The 13438-nt window shown below is 40.8% G+C and overlaps 1 long non-coding RNA gene across 1 annotated transcript in view; it reads right to left on the bottom strand.

The window, feature by feature from the left end:
* The window catches only part of LOC123653268, a 52723-nt gene extending 39576 nt beyond the window's left edge, over nucleotides 1-13147 (bottom strand). The window contains exon 1 of the long non-coding RNA XR_006742975.1: nucleotides 12974-13147. This is a non-coding gene — a long non-coding RNA (uncharacterized LOC123653268). The remainder of the gene's footprint in view (nucleotides 1-12973) is intronic.
* Nucleotides 13148-13438: the final 291 nt, after the last annotated feature.

Below are 13438 nucleotides of genomic sequence, written 5' to 3'. Positions count from 1 at the left end.
GAAAATCCTCAATCAGAGCCTCTCCCTGGTCCCCCTGACAATTCAAATACATTAAGTTCAGGGAATGTGGTTAGAGTGCATTCAGGGTTTATGTACATAATACAGAAAACAGCTGCATTATGAGGCACAAATTCCTCTTTTTGTCCTATCCAGGGAAGATCACTGTTTAAAGCTTTTGAGACTTTCTAAGAAGTATCTATGGGTCACCGGATGTGTGACTTTCCAGTGGTCTAAAGAAAAAAACTGAATTCAGAATGGGTAGTAAAGTGCTTTGAATCTAAGGGAATAAAGCTCATAAAAATCCAGTTATTGAGGATCATAAGGGCACACAGACTAGAAAACTAGGAGACTCAAGGTTATGAGACAAGACCCAAGCGTGTGTCAGTTTCCAAAATGAAGGTCTATGGATGCAACTCACAATATACTTGAGGTAATTTGTGTGTGTGTGTGTGTGTGCATGTGTGTGTGTGTGTGTGTGTGTGTGTGTGTGTGTGTGTTTACCAAGATACATGCAACCTGCCAAGGACTCTAAGTGAGAAATGACATAAGATTAATTGGAAAAACATTCATAGTCTAGAGAAGCATGTATCAGAAACTAGAAAGACTGGTCATTGGTCTCAGAATAGAATTAAGATGGATACCTCTGCCAGATTATACACTAAATATTCCCCCCTATTGTTTCCCAAAGAATTTCGATTTTGTTCAGGGGAGCAGCAGATCCTACTGGAAACACTCAGCCTCACAGCCTCCCTTGCATGAGCAGGAGGTGCAGAGGTGGGGAACAGGGTCATGAGATAGTTCTGGCTCACTGACTTAGGCAAAAATCTCTGGAGATGCCATCCTCTCCCAAATAAGAACAGACAAAAGCCTCTGAAGGAGATGGGCTGCTGGCTCCTCCTCTTCCTCCAACCTGGAGCCGGAATACCAGCTGGCCCTGGAGCCTCTGTCCTATAACCATGAGATGATGAATGGGAAGACAAAAGCCCTAAGGTAAGGATGGGAGGGCAAATGACAGGAGGGGGCTGAGACATGGGACGTCACAGAACCACCAGGCCATCCTGGATTTTGTGCTGTAAGAGGAAATAAAGCACTATTTGATTAAGCCAAATTAGAGGCATACTATCACATTTAATAAACTGAACAACTCATTCATTACAGCTTAATAGTCCTTCATGACTCTGCAATGCCGAGGAATTGGAAAGCGCAACAAAACCTGGACAACAGAGTATATCCTGTAATTCCAACATCTGCTCTGGGAACCAAATACCTCTTGTTGATAATGTAATCCCCCTTGTGACTGAAAAAAAAAAAAAAATGTCTTCAAGGAACCAGGTGAATCCAGAACTTTAAGCCACATGTGACAAAGTGCTTAGCCTATCCTTACTGAGCAGGGGGTGTTTTCTGCCATTTCTATAAACAATGGAGGAAAGATCGAGAGGGACTAAAATTAGAACCATGCCAGAGCCCTGACATTTGAGAAGATACTAAAACTACAAAGTGGCACTTACAAATGACAAGAAACTCACAGGAGACAAGCACATCTGCCTTGTGTAGCTGATTGAAATTTGAAAGGAAGCATTAAGACTCAGCAGTTGCAGATAATGCCTGAAGAATTTCATTTAGCTGAAGAGAGACAAATAGGAAAATTCTCTTATTCCGGTTCATGAAGAGGTAGTGAGGCACAGACACCTGACTGCTGGAATAGATACACTCTCTAGGGGCTGCGTTGTGTTTACTGCTTGACGCGGGGAGCACTTGACTTGTGCATGGACTGGCTGGAGCAGAGCAATAGTGTGACTAAGCCTGGGGATGTCCAGCAGTGAATGCTTTGCAGCATTGGCGGGCTGCTATGTGGACATCAGTGAAAGTTCACAAAAGAAAAGGTCCCCTGCATCTAGGAGTTACTTTGGTTGAGAAACTCCAAACTTCAGAGGCGCTTCAGTGCAGAACCACTGCCAGCAAGGCCTTCACACACACTTGCACGAAGAAGTGTGCCTTCTCCTTGCCATCCAGGGCGATGACCCTTTGACCCCTCGTAGATTTATGGTGTCGTGAAAATTGGTCAAGAGCCTTCACCCAGTCGGACCCCAGGACTGACTGCCTCACCACTGTTAGCTCAAGACAGATCAGCAAAGTAACCAGGGTGTCAAAAGCAGGATCCAAGCAGCAAGTCAGACACAATAGCCCCTCCAACAGACAGTCAACTACTGATGCACCCAATGGATAGATATCCCACTATGAGTAAACGGGGTTTGAAGGTGTGTGTTTTTCCAGCTTGCTTAAAACTTGATTGAAAGTCACTGATCAGAAATTATGTCAGAAAGCCTCTGGTAATGGAAGCAAAGGTGATATCCTTCACTTCCTTCTGCAGATAACAATATAAAGGCTCTCAAAAAATATTCCACAACAATCCTGGAGTCCCTAAGAACTTTCATACAGCTAAACCATTTGCAAAATAAGACTCAGTTATCACTTGCCTTTTCTTTTTCACTGTTAGCTATTTTCCTTGAAATGACTGGCCCATTTGGAGATATATGGGCCAAACACCCAAGTTTCAGAAATCACAGTTTCTGTCCAAAATTCTTTCAAGTAAAAATATTGTTATATAATATTTAAAAATCAACTTAACCAACAGCACAAAGTCATTCCTTGAAGATGACACCGTATTTTGGTATGTAGCAGAAGTCAATATACACATCTGCCATTTCATTACTAATATTTTTAAAACATGTACTAAAGAGTTGAGGTTTAATAAAAATTAATTATTTATATTACTTCATCATGAACCTATTTAAGTAAAACTGGTTTTTGTTGCTTTGCTTTTACTGTGTGTGGTAAAGAATGTCATGTCAGCCCAGTTTGCTGTCACTGCCATTATTAATGCTCAGGCATCTGCAGTTTTACTCATTGTTGCTTTAGCACCATTAGTGCAAAAGTCAACACAAGGGAAAGGCAGAGGTACTGGCAGTGACAAAATCTATCTTTCAAAAGACAAGGGAAAACTTAGAAAACTTGTATTGGCAATGTGAGCTTCCCAAAACTTAGTATTTTCTGATGAAACTGGTAATAATATTAACAAATATTATTTTTGATGTCATACTTAAAATTTGACAATTGGAAGATCTGCATAACTCTGAGAATTCATATTTTTCAAATTATCTATGAATAAGTAAATTCTCTTTACTCATGGCTGAGTAAAAGATCTATTCAAAATGCGAGGCCACAGGATTCTACAGTAATAGACTACAAAAAACTCATTGATGTATTTTCATATTCCACATTGCAATTAACCTTTTAAAATTTAACATTTCCCCCATTTGTCAAATTTTTGTGTAATATCAAAGAAATATATCCACAATTATCTGTATAGGCTGTTGAAATACTCCCCCATTTTCCACCTGCATATCTGTGTAAAGCTGGATGGTCTTCATATACTTTAACCCAAACAACATATTGCAACAGATTGAATGCAGAATCAAATACAAGACTCAGCTGTCTTCTCTCAAACCAGACTTTACACCAGAAAGAGATTTGCAAAAATGTGAGACAATGCCACTTTACTCATTAAAATTTTGTTTTAGAAAATATGTTTATTTTTAATTAAAATGTTACTCACATTAGTATTTAATGTGTTTATTATGGACATTTAAAATAAATTAATAAATGTGTTTAATTTTCTCAGTTTCTCAGTTTTAATTTCTAATGCAGCAAATATCAATAGATATAACCCACATAAACTATAGGTCTTTGGGGTCCTTAAGAAATATTAATAGTGTGGAAAGGACACAAGATGAAAAAGTTTGAGAATTGTTGCCTTAAGTCAAAAAATTATAAGTACTCAAAAATATTAGACAAAAAAAGTGTAATTACTCAAAAAGTCATATTTAGTAAGATAGGTCTTTTTGTAACCTTCCATACATTATTCAAGAGATGTACAATGCTAAGCAAAAAATATGACCTCCAAAGATGTCTAAGTTATTACATCCTAGAACCTGGAAATATGTTACCGTGTGGCAGAGGAAGATTAAGGTTGTAGATTGAATTAATGTTACTAATCAGCTGATATTAAAATTAAAAGGTTATCCTAGATCATCCAGATGAAAAAGCAAGGCAGGAGGGTCAGTGTCAGAGATGCAATGTGAGGAAAACTCTGCCATCCATTGTTGGTTTTGAAGACTGCAAGGAATACAGCAGCCTCTCTCTAGAAGCTGAGAACAGATCCTCCCCTGGAGCCTCAGTAAGAAACTGAGTCCTGCCAACACCATGTCTTTCACCTGTGAGACCCATGCGAGATTTCTGACTTCCAGAAGTGTAAGATAATAAAGTTGTGTTTTGTTAAGCCACTGATAACTTTGAACTTCACCTGAGCTCTGCAATCCTGAGAAACAGCCCATCATAAGGAATCACTCTACCTTTCTGTGCTCTGGGAAATGGCTCATGACAAAGAACCCGTCTTCCCTGTATGACTTAGATAAGACTCAAGGATGCCCCCTTGTTTACCTAAACAAGACTAGCCACAGACCCTTCAAGTCCCCATTCTTTGCCTCATAAATGATTAGTTGAATTATTTGATCCACGTTACAGATTGAAACAAAATCCATGTTAATCAAACATCGGTTACGTTTTTCTACTTCCTCTAGGATCCTGAACTTTGACCTAACCTCAAGTAGATACAGCATACAGCCCCTTCTTAATGTCCTCTCCTAAGAATAGGCTGACCTCAGGGTGAAGCATTCTGTGATTGACCATGCTACCCTTCTCACTCATCCAATTCTCTCCAGCTTTGTTCACTCCTCATAAAAGAGAAGCCTTTTTATGGTTGACTTTGGAGATGCTTGCAGATCTCAGTTACCCCTATTGCAGTAACCCCTCCACTCCTCTTTCAATAATGCTTTTGAATAAAGTGTCTCCTTATCTTAGTCTAGATTTGTTTTTTATGTGACCCCACTTTGTTACAGCAGCAGTAGGAAACTACTACATTTGCCTAACTCAGCTAATAGCAGCTTATTATCCAAAGACATTTTGGGAGAATAAACAAAGCAGGAGCAGAAGATAATAACATTGTTTCCCATCCTATATAATAAAAGGCTAATATGCAAATTGTCCCCTTGTCTGGGATTTTGACCAGGAGTTTGACCAGGGAGCACCCCACCCGTGCATGAATTCGTGCACCAGACCTCTAGTTCAACTATAATTACCAAAACATTGTTGGTATGGCAGTGCTCATAGCAAAGATGGTGACAATTGGAGAATGAAGGTCACCAAGATGAGAATCTTTGTTCAATCAAGTCAGTGATCCCTCCACTCAAAGTTCTAGGTAACATAGCAGCAAAATCCAAAGAACCATCTTAATTCCTCTGTGGCTAAGAGCCCAGACCTTCATTACAGGATCCCCTGGATAGCCCACCCAACAGGAGTTAACTTGGCCTCTAATACATGTCTGTGTGTGGGAACTCTTGTTTTATTTCAAAATCTAAAAGTAAAACTTACTGAACAAGTACAAATCACATCATTCCTCAAGGTAAAATTGGAAAAAGAATGTCCCCTCAATCATAACTTTGTGAAGCCCTTCAGGAGTACCCTTAACCTCATGCCATGTAGTATTTTCAACGATGTTCTTTTGAGAGAAATGACTTTATTTTCCTGTTTGCATTATTTTGAGCATCAAGGGGTACAAAGCAAGTATAATGCTGATTGCTAACATTTTTAAGTTGCAAAATGAAACATTTTCGTTCCTAAGAAAGAAATATTTATCACCTAAAAGTCACCCTGATGAACCCAATGTATCAGTAATTTTGAGTGTTATTTTGATGTCTTAAGTTCTCTCTATATATTTTTTTCACTTGAACATTTAGAAATGAAGCCGCAAAAGGACCCTCTAAGTTTCCTTAGCTGCTGGCAGAAAGGAGCTCGTGAGTAAGGCACACACATGCACACACTTCCATCATGCCACATCACTCCAACACAGACGGCATTTTAACCTTCTCTATCTAAACCCACAGGTTGCAAACCTTATCTACCCAGAACACTCCTGTGTGAGGCGTCATTGCTATGCTAAAACAACCAATACATCCACTTTAGTTGTTCCCATCTTTTCCACACAGTAGGTAGATTCTGAAATTTCCTATGAAATGCTGAGCAGGCAATGTAGGATAGCTCATAAAATAAAAAAACATTTTAAATGGGGTGACCTGCCCACAGCTGCACTCCCAGCCATATTTTATTACGATTCCACTGATTCCATTCCTCCCTTGGAGCCCAGAAACCTGGTTTGCATTTCCCCTGCAACTTCAAATCTTCAGGAGGCCTTTCCCAGCTGAGTGGCCCGAGGCAAGGGCTATGGCCCTTCTCCAAGCACAGCACACTTGCTGTTTCTAACCAGCCACCTGACAAAACTGTGAATTGTCCCCATGTGAGGACTGGAGGTTGTGGAGGGGAGTTAGAAAAAGAGAGGGAAGAAAGGCAGATTATGCCGAAAACAAACTGGACTCGTGTATAGACAATCTCCCACCCGTGGACCACCTTTGATTCCCGGACATGCAAAAGGTCCCTAACCTGAGGTCCCCAGGTGGGTTTTGGGGGAGAGATCGCTTCCTGTTATTAGATGCGAAATCGTGGGAGGTGGAAACAGCTTTCATCAGCTTCACAATAAAAATTTAAAACCCATCTTGGTAAGGTTTCAAATTCAATTGTGAAATATCCTCTTTAAAGTCTCCAGCACAGCTCACACTATTAAAAATAATCTGGGGAGGGAGGTGTGTGGAGATGGAAGAAGGCATAGAGGGGATAAATAGTGACAGCAAAAATAAAGTAAAATTAAAAATAAAGAAATACTTTTAAAATCCCTCATATCTGTATTTTAACTTGAGTTGTAACCCAGGGGGAAAAAAATTAAAGGGGATATAAAGGATAAACAAAGAAACAGAGAGGAAGAAAATAAAAATTAGAGTTCAGGACAAATTAACAAGCTAGATAAATTATCCTAAAGGTCAAAAAGAAATTGCTACTGTCTGAGAATTTGAGGGCTCGAAGAATCACTTATTCCAATACTATGTTTTAACACATAAAAGCAATTAATGATTTATCAAAGACCAGACAGCTAAACTTTTGCCTGATCACTCCCTCTTGTATCTTAAAACCAGAAGCAGGAAACTGTGCAGGGTGTGTGGGCAATGAGGAACATTACACAAAGGCATTGGCAGCATCACTGGCTCACTGACAGGCTTCTGGAGAAGATGTACCACCCTTGGCTTGCCCTTAAAGATGTTATGGTGCACAAAAGTATGCAGTGGCAATGGGACTAGCATTGAACAAAATTCAAGTGAAGATTTGTAAAGTTGTATTTGGTGATTTCCTTTTGTCTTTACCACTTTTCCTTCTACCTATCACTATGCCCCAAGAATTAAGAGAACTGGATTCAAAAAACATTTTTGTGTTTGCTCAATGCTGATCCAGTTGTTCCATGCACTTCTTCAGAGATTATTATTGTTTAAAAAGATGTTCTTTGAGAGCATTAAACTACCTGATTAAAATGTTGCTGGGGTGTCGTGGCCATGGTTCATGGATCCTCAAGTCCTTCACTGTGATCCAACACACTCACAGTCTCCAGCATCAGTCTTTGGCTGCCTTTTTGTCACAGTCAGGATCAATGTTGATGAGTCAAGAATCTAGACACCCTGGGTGGCAGCCTCACTCCTCCCTGTCTTTGGGCCTGCTGCTCCCTCTCTCTCTGAAATGCCCTTCCTCCTTGGTCTATCTGGGGAGGCCCTGCTTGTATTTCCTCTTTCTCCCTCCCTCACCTCATCACTGGTAGAAATGGCCCTTTTTCTCTATGACCTCACCAGACCCTAAGGTCGTTGAAGGTAAAAGTGACATCTTATTTATCTCTGAAGGCCCAGTAACTAGCAGAGAGCCTGACATGTAGAAGGAAGTCTTTGCCAAAACCTGTTTGGCTCAATGGTAGAGCGGACTGAAAGGTCCCAGGTTCGATTCCAGTCAGGGGCATGTACATTGGTTGCAGGCACATCCCCGGTGGGGGGTGTGCAGGAGGCAGCTGGTTGGTGTTTCTCTCTCATCGACGTTTCTAACTCTCTATCTCTCTCCCTTTCTCTCTGTGAAAAGTCAATAAAATATATTTTTTTTAGAAGGAAGTCTTTGATTGTGTATGGTCGAAGATTTAATGGACTTAGAATTTATTCATCTGACAAGCATTTATTGTTCATCTACTGTTTACCAGGTCTGTGCTATCAGGAAGAGATATAAAAAATGAATGTCACAGTTCCTGATTACAAAATTTTGTCTAATAAAAATGAATGCAAATCTGTCACTTCTATGAGAAAAAAATATTATGGTTAATTCCCTCTGATAATAGTCCAGAGTCATGGTTTCATGGAAAAATAATCTATCATTATATTCTACCAGTGTAAGAATATTCTACTATTCTTACAGGAACTCCTTTAACTGAGTATCACATCCATGCCTAAAGAAGTTTTAATAGTGCTATATTTTAAAAGTTAAATTCAAGTTAACAGAGGCCTGAAGATGTTAAGAAGAAAATTAAATATAAGAGCAATAAAACTAAAATGGAAAAAATTAAATATAAGATCAGTAGAACAATAAATCAAATTTTATAGTAGAAAATTTTGTTCTGTTTCTTTGTCTCAAAAAAAAAAAAAAAAAAAAAAAAAAAAAGACTAAGGAGAAGTTACCTTTATTCTCTAGAAAAGCTTCCACTGGCCCATGAGGCTAGGCACATATTCAGTCTCTACCTCAAAACTTCATTTATAGTGTTCTCCAATTTTTAAAAATGAATTTCTGTAATATGTTTTATAATGTGGATGGGTTTCTTTGGGGTCTGCCTCTGCACTATAGCTGCATAAAAAAAGACATTAATAACTTCTCCGTTAATGGGTTTTTCAGAGTCTCCAAAGACTCACCTTGTACATTATAACTTCCTCCCACTTAGTCCCCTGACGAGGTCTTGATTGCCCTTGTAAGACATCTTCAGGACATGCTGCTTAAGTTAAAGATGATCCTTAGGAGAAATAATTTCTCATACTATGTGTAACACGTGCCCATGAACCAACAGAGCTGAAGTGCAGTCATTGTGTCATTTCACCTTTGTCCCATGAAACTCCCAGATCTGAGAGAGCTGACCCTGGCTCCTAAGTAAAGAATTTCATTGGCAGAGGCAGCTGAGGCTCTATCCCAAACCTGAGAGGTGGCTTTGAACTGGTTATTTCCCTTTTTGTCCTTTGCCAACCAACGGTCACCAAAGGTGGTGCATGGACCACTGGTGGTCTGTGAGATCCAAAAGGTTGGCGACCGCTGCAGTAGTCAACTCACCTAATCATCAGTTTCATAAGGTGGGATGTAGTGTTCCCTAAAATTTTTTTAATTTTTGAAATCTATAGAAGAATGAACAAAGACTCTGTAGAATCACAGTTTTTAAGTGTCATACACACATTCTTAGGAAATACATACATAAATACATATACAAATACATATATAATATATATATAAGTATACATATACATATATAGCAGTAGGCAAAGTAGTTTTAAGTTGTTCATATGGAAAAAATAATAATAAATAGCACAGTAATAAACTCTGTTTTGCATACTCACAACTGTAAATCTACTTTTATACACCCCTGTGTACAGATACAAACATAGATATATAGTTACTAGAGGTCTGGTGCACAAAATTCATGCCCTCAGGGGGTGTCCCTCAGCCCAGACTGCACCCTCTCTCAGTTCAGGAGCCCTCAGTGGATGTCCGTCTGATGGCTTAGGCCCTGCCCCCCATAGGAGAGCTCCCCACAGAATCCCTCAGTGGATGTCTGACTGATGACTTAGGCCCATAGGGAGCGAGCCTAAGCCATCAGTAGGACATCCTTAGCGCTGCTGTGGAGGCAGGAGAGGCTCCCACCACCACTGCTGTGCTATCCAGCCATGAGCCTAGCTTCTGGCTGAGCAGCACTCCCACTGTGGGAGCACACTGACCAACAGGGACAGCTCTTGCATTGAGCATCTGCCTTCTGGTGGTCAGTGCATATCATAGCAACTGATTATTCTGCTGTTTGGTTGATTTGCATATTAGCCTTTGATTATATAGGATAATGTCTTATTATGGACAAGGCCTTTAAGTCAAAAAATTTTAGGTAGTTAAAGGGAGGGGCAGAATTTTCACTTGAGCCTGAAGCTAAAATTGCCCTTAGCTCAAAAATCTGCATATCACTGAGACACATGTTGGTGAGGCTCATTCTGAACCCCCACACTGTTCTATTATGTGTATAAGTATTGAGAACCATCATATCTCTTTAGTGAAAGAAACCTTTTGCTATGTTACAATGACTAACTTTATCTCATAAGTTTTGTTTTGGCTTCAAGCCTGTATCCAGGATTCATACAGCAACTTCAGCTCTTCTGTTCAATATTTTATCTGGCATATCTTTTATTTCATTTTCTCTAAATATTTCTAAATTTTTATGGATTAGATAGGAATAGCCCATGGACACAGACAATAGTCTGGCAAAAGCCTGGAAGGGGTAGGTGCAGGGTGGAGGAGATCAATGGGGGGGGGGGGGGGGCCTAAAACATAGGGACATCTGTAATACTTTTAACAATAAAAATACATTTTAAATAAAGGAAAATATCTTAGTTGAAAAGAGTTTTATGTGAAATAATATAAGTAATTGCTCTACACTGTACTTTATATTCTCAACTCATCTCAAAGAGATATTTATTGACCCTATGTTCACTGACTGCAGAACTGACTTCCACCGTGTCGACCCAGCACTAACTTGCCACAGGGCTACAATCAGACCCTGCTTTTCTCTCCTGGCCTCTGTCCAGGTCTGATCACAGTTCCCTTGGCAGTCAGTGCTGGGTTGCTGAGGTGCCCACAGTGAGACAGTCAGTGTAGGGTTGCCATGGCTTCTGGTGTTAGGTTGAGCCTTCAGTCATTTTATTGTAGATGTTATGGACCCTGGCTCTTTATATCCATACTAGAAGCCCAGTGCACAAAATTTATGCATAGGGGGGAGTTGCCTCAGCCCAGCCTTCACCCTCTCCAATTGGGGGATGTCCCCTCAGCTCAGGCTGTACCCTCTCCCCTTATAGGATGTCCAACTGCCAGTTTAGACCCAATCCCTGGCTTCTAACTGCTCACTTGCCTGCCTGATAGCCCCTAACTGCTTCTACCTGCCTGCCTGATCACCCCTAACTGCCCTCCCTAACTGGCATGGTTGCCCCTAACTGCCTCTGCCTGATAGCCCCTAATTGCCCTCCCCTGCTAGCCTGATCTCGCCCCCAATGGCCCTCCCCTGTAGGCCTGATCTTGCCCCCAACTGTCCTACTCTGCTGGCCAATTTTGATCTGATTGGTTGGTTTCTATGTCTGTCAGCATCAACAGCTCCACCTCCTTGGCATCTATTGGCTCCTCATAGCACCTAGATTTGGTTCTGATTGGTCAGTTTCTATGCCAGTCATCATCAAAAGCTCTGCCTCCTAGGCAGCCATTGGCCCCTCACAGCACCCACATTTGGTTCTGATTGGTTGGTTCCTATGTCAGTCAATGTCAAAATACTCACTTCCTATGCAGCCATTGGTTCCCCATAGCATTCAGATTTGGTTCTGATTGGTTGGTTTCCATGCCAGTCAGCAATGAAAGCTCTGGCTCCTAGGCAGCCATTGGCTCCCCACAACACCCACATTTGTTTCTGATTGGTTGGTGTCTATGCAGTCAGTGTCAGGAGCTCCACCTCCTAGGCATCCATTGGTTCTTCATAGCACCCATATTTGATTCTGATTGGTTGTTTCCTATGCCAATCAATGTCAAAAACTCCACCTCCTAGGCAGCCATTGGTTTCCCACAGCATCCAGATTTGATTTCAATTGGTCGGTTTCTATGCCAGTCAGCATCAAAAGCTCCACCTTTTAGGCAGCCATTTGTTCTTCATAGCACCCACATTTGGTTCTGATTGGTTGGTTCCTATGCCAGCCAGCGACTCTGGGCCTATCAATGGGGTCTGATCAGAAAGGCAGGGCTGATCAGCAACCCTGGTAGAGGCCTGGAGAGAAATGGAGGCAGGCTGCTGGCCAGACTGGGAGAGAAAGAGAGAGGCAAGTGCTGATCAAAAGCTGCCACAGAGGTAACAGATCAGTCCCTGCTTCTCTCTTCAGGCCTCTCTTTGGCCCTGATTTGCAGGCCCCTCAGCCCTCAGTAATTACTGGTCATTATAACCCAGAGTTTTTATATATTAAGATAGATATATAAATTAAAGGTAGAGACTTGAAATGGATCTCAAATTTTGCTCCATGAGATCAGAAACTCTTCAAGGGCAGGAACCATGTAAGTTCATAGGGTCACTGATTCTGGTCTTCAATTTTTAGCTTTTCTGGTTCCAATAAAAATCAAGCCTGCATCTGTCTAACTGCCTGTCACTGGGACTAGTGAGTACTGCCTGCCTGCTTTAGTTTGGCAAGTGAAGTCTAAATTCAGAGGTGACAAGAGAAGATTCCCTAAAGCAGTTCTTTACCATTTATGAGTAACAGACAGCTTTAAGAATAAAATAAAAAAAAATACATAAGTAAACACATACAAAAGTCCACATGTGATTTGTAGAAGATCACAGGCCTTGGTTAACTTAGGAGTCTCTACTTTTAAAAATATTTTCAAAAGCCACTGCCTCATTTCCTTCCCTTTAATCTCCAGGTTGGCATTCCTTCCCTTTCATCTCCAGGATGTTTCATTTTGATTTATTCTGACTTTGGTGCTGACCAGAGAACACTTGTTAGGAAAATCATCACTGAAATTAACAATAACTGCAGTAATAGGTTTGTGTCTCAACATTATGCTCTTAAAAAAATAACAGTCTGATTTAAACAGTAGCACTGGTTTTACACAGATGATACAGCATTTGTGACACTAAAATCAGCTTCAAAATAAATGGCTGTCTCACACTACTCACCGCTCTGTCACAGGATTGTCAGAGGCTGCCTGTGCGTCCTCCACATCTGAGGAAGCTTGGCCAACTGACACTCAGAGGAGATGACATGCATCAACAACATCCGTCTCAGAAGGCCTCCAAGTGTTACACCAAACATGCAAACACAAAGCATGATAGAAGAGATATCCTGGGGCGGCATCTGCAAATAAATAGCAGAAAATGAAAAGTTGCTTCCAAAATCTGGATTCATAGTTATGATTCAGTAGCATGATGGCTTAAAGCACAGCCTGGGGATTCCAATAGGTCTCTCTCTGCCACTTACTTGCCCTTTATAACTAGTTACTGAACCATCCTGATAATCATCCTCTGCTTCTTTAAAATGGAGGCAGGAATCTCCATTTTTCCTAGGGGGAGAGAGAAAGAGAAAGAGGTGGAAAGAGAGAGGGCAAGCTCTCTGGTGTCGCTTCTTATAAGGACACTAATCCC

Source organism: Pipistrellus kuhlii, unplaced genomic scaffold (assembly GCF_014108245.1).
Source record: "Pipistrellus kuhlii isolate mPipKuh1 unplaced genomic scaffold, mPipKuh1.p scaffold_m20_p_3, whole genome shotgun sequence".
NCBI classification, from domain to species: Eukaryota; Metazoa; Chordata; class Mammalia; order Chiroptera; family Vespertilionidae; genus Pipistrellus; species Pipistrellus kuhlii.
The sequence above is the reverse complement of the archived record's forward strand: the minus strand, read 5'-3'. Positions and strand labels throughout refer to the sequence as shown.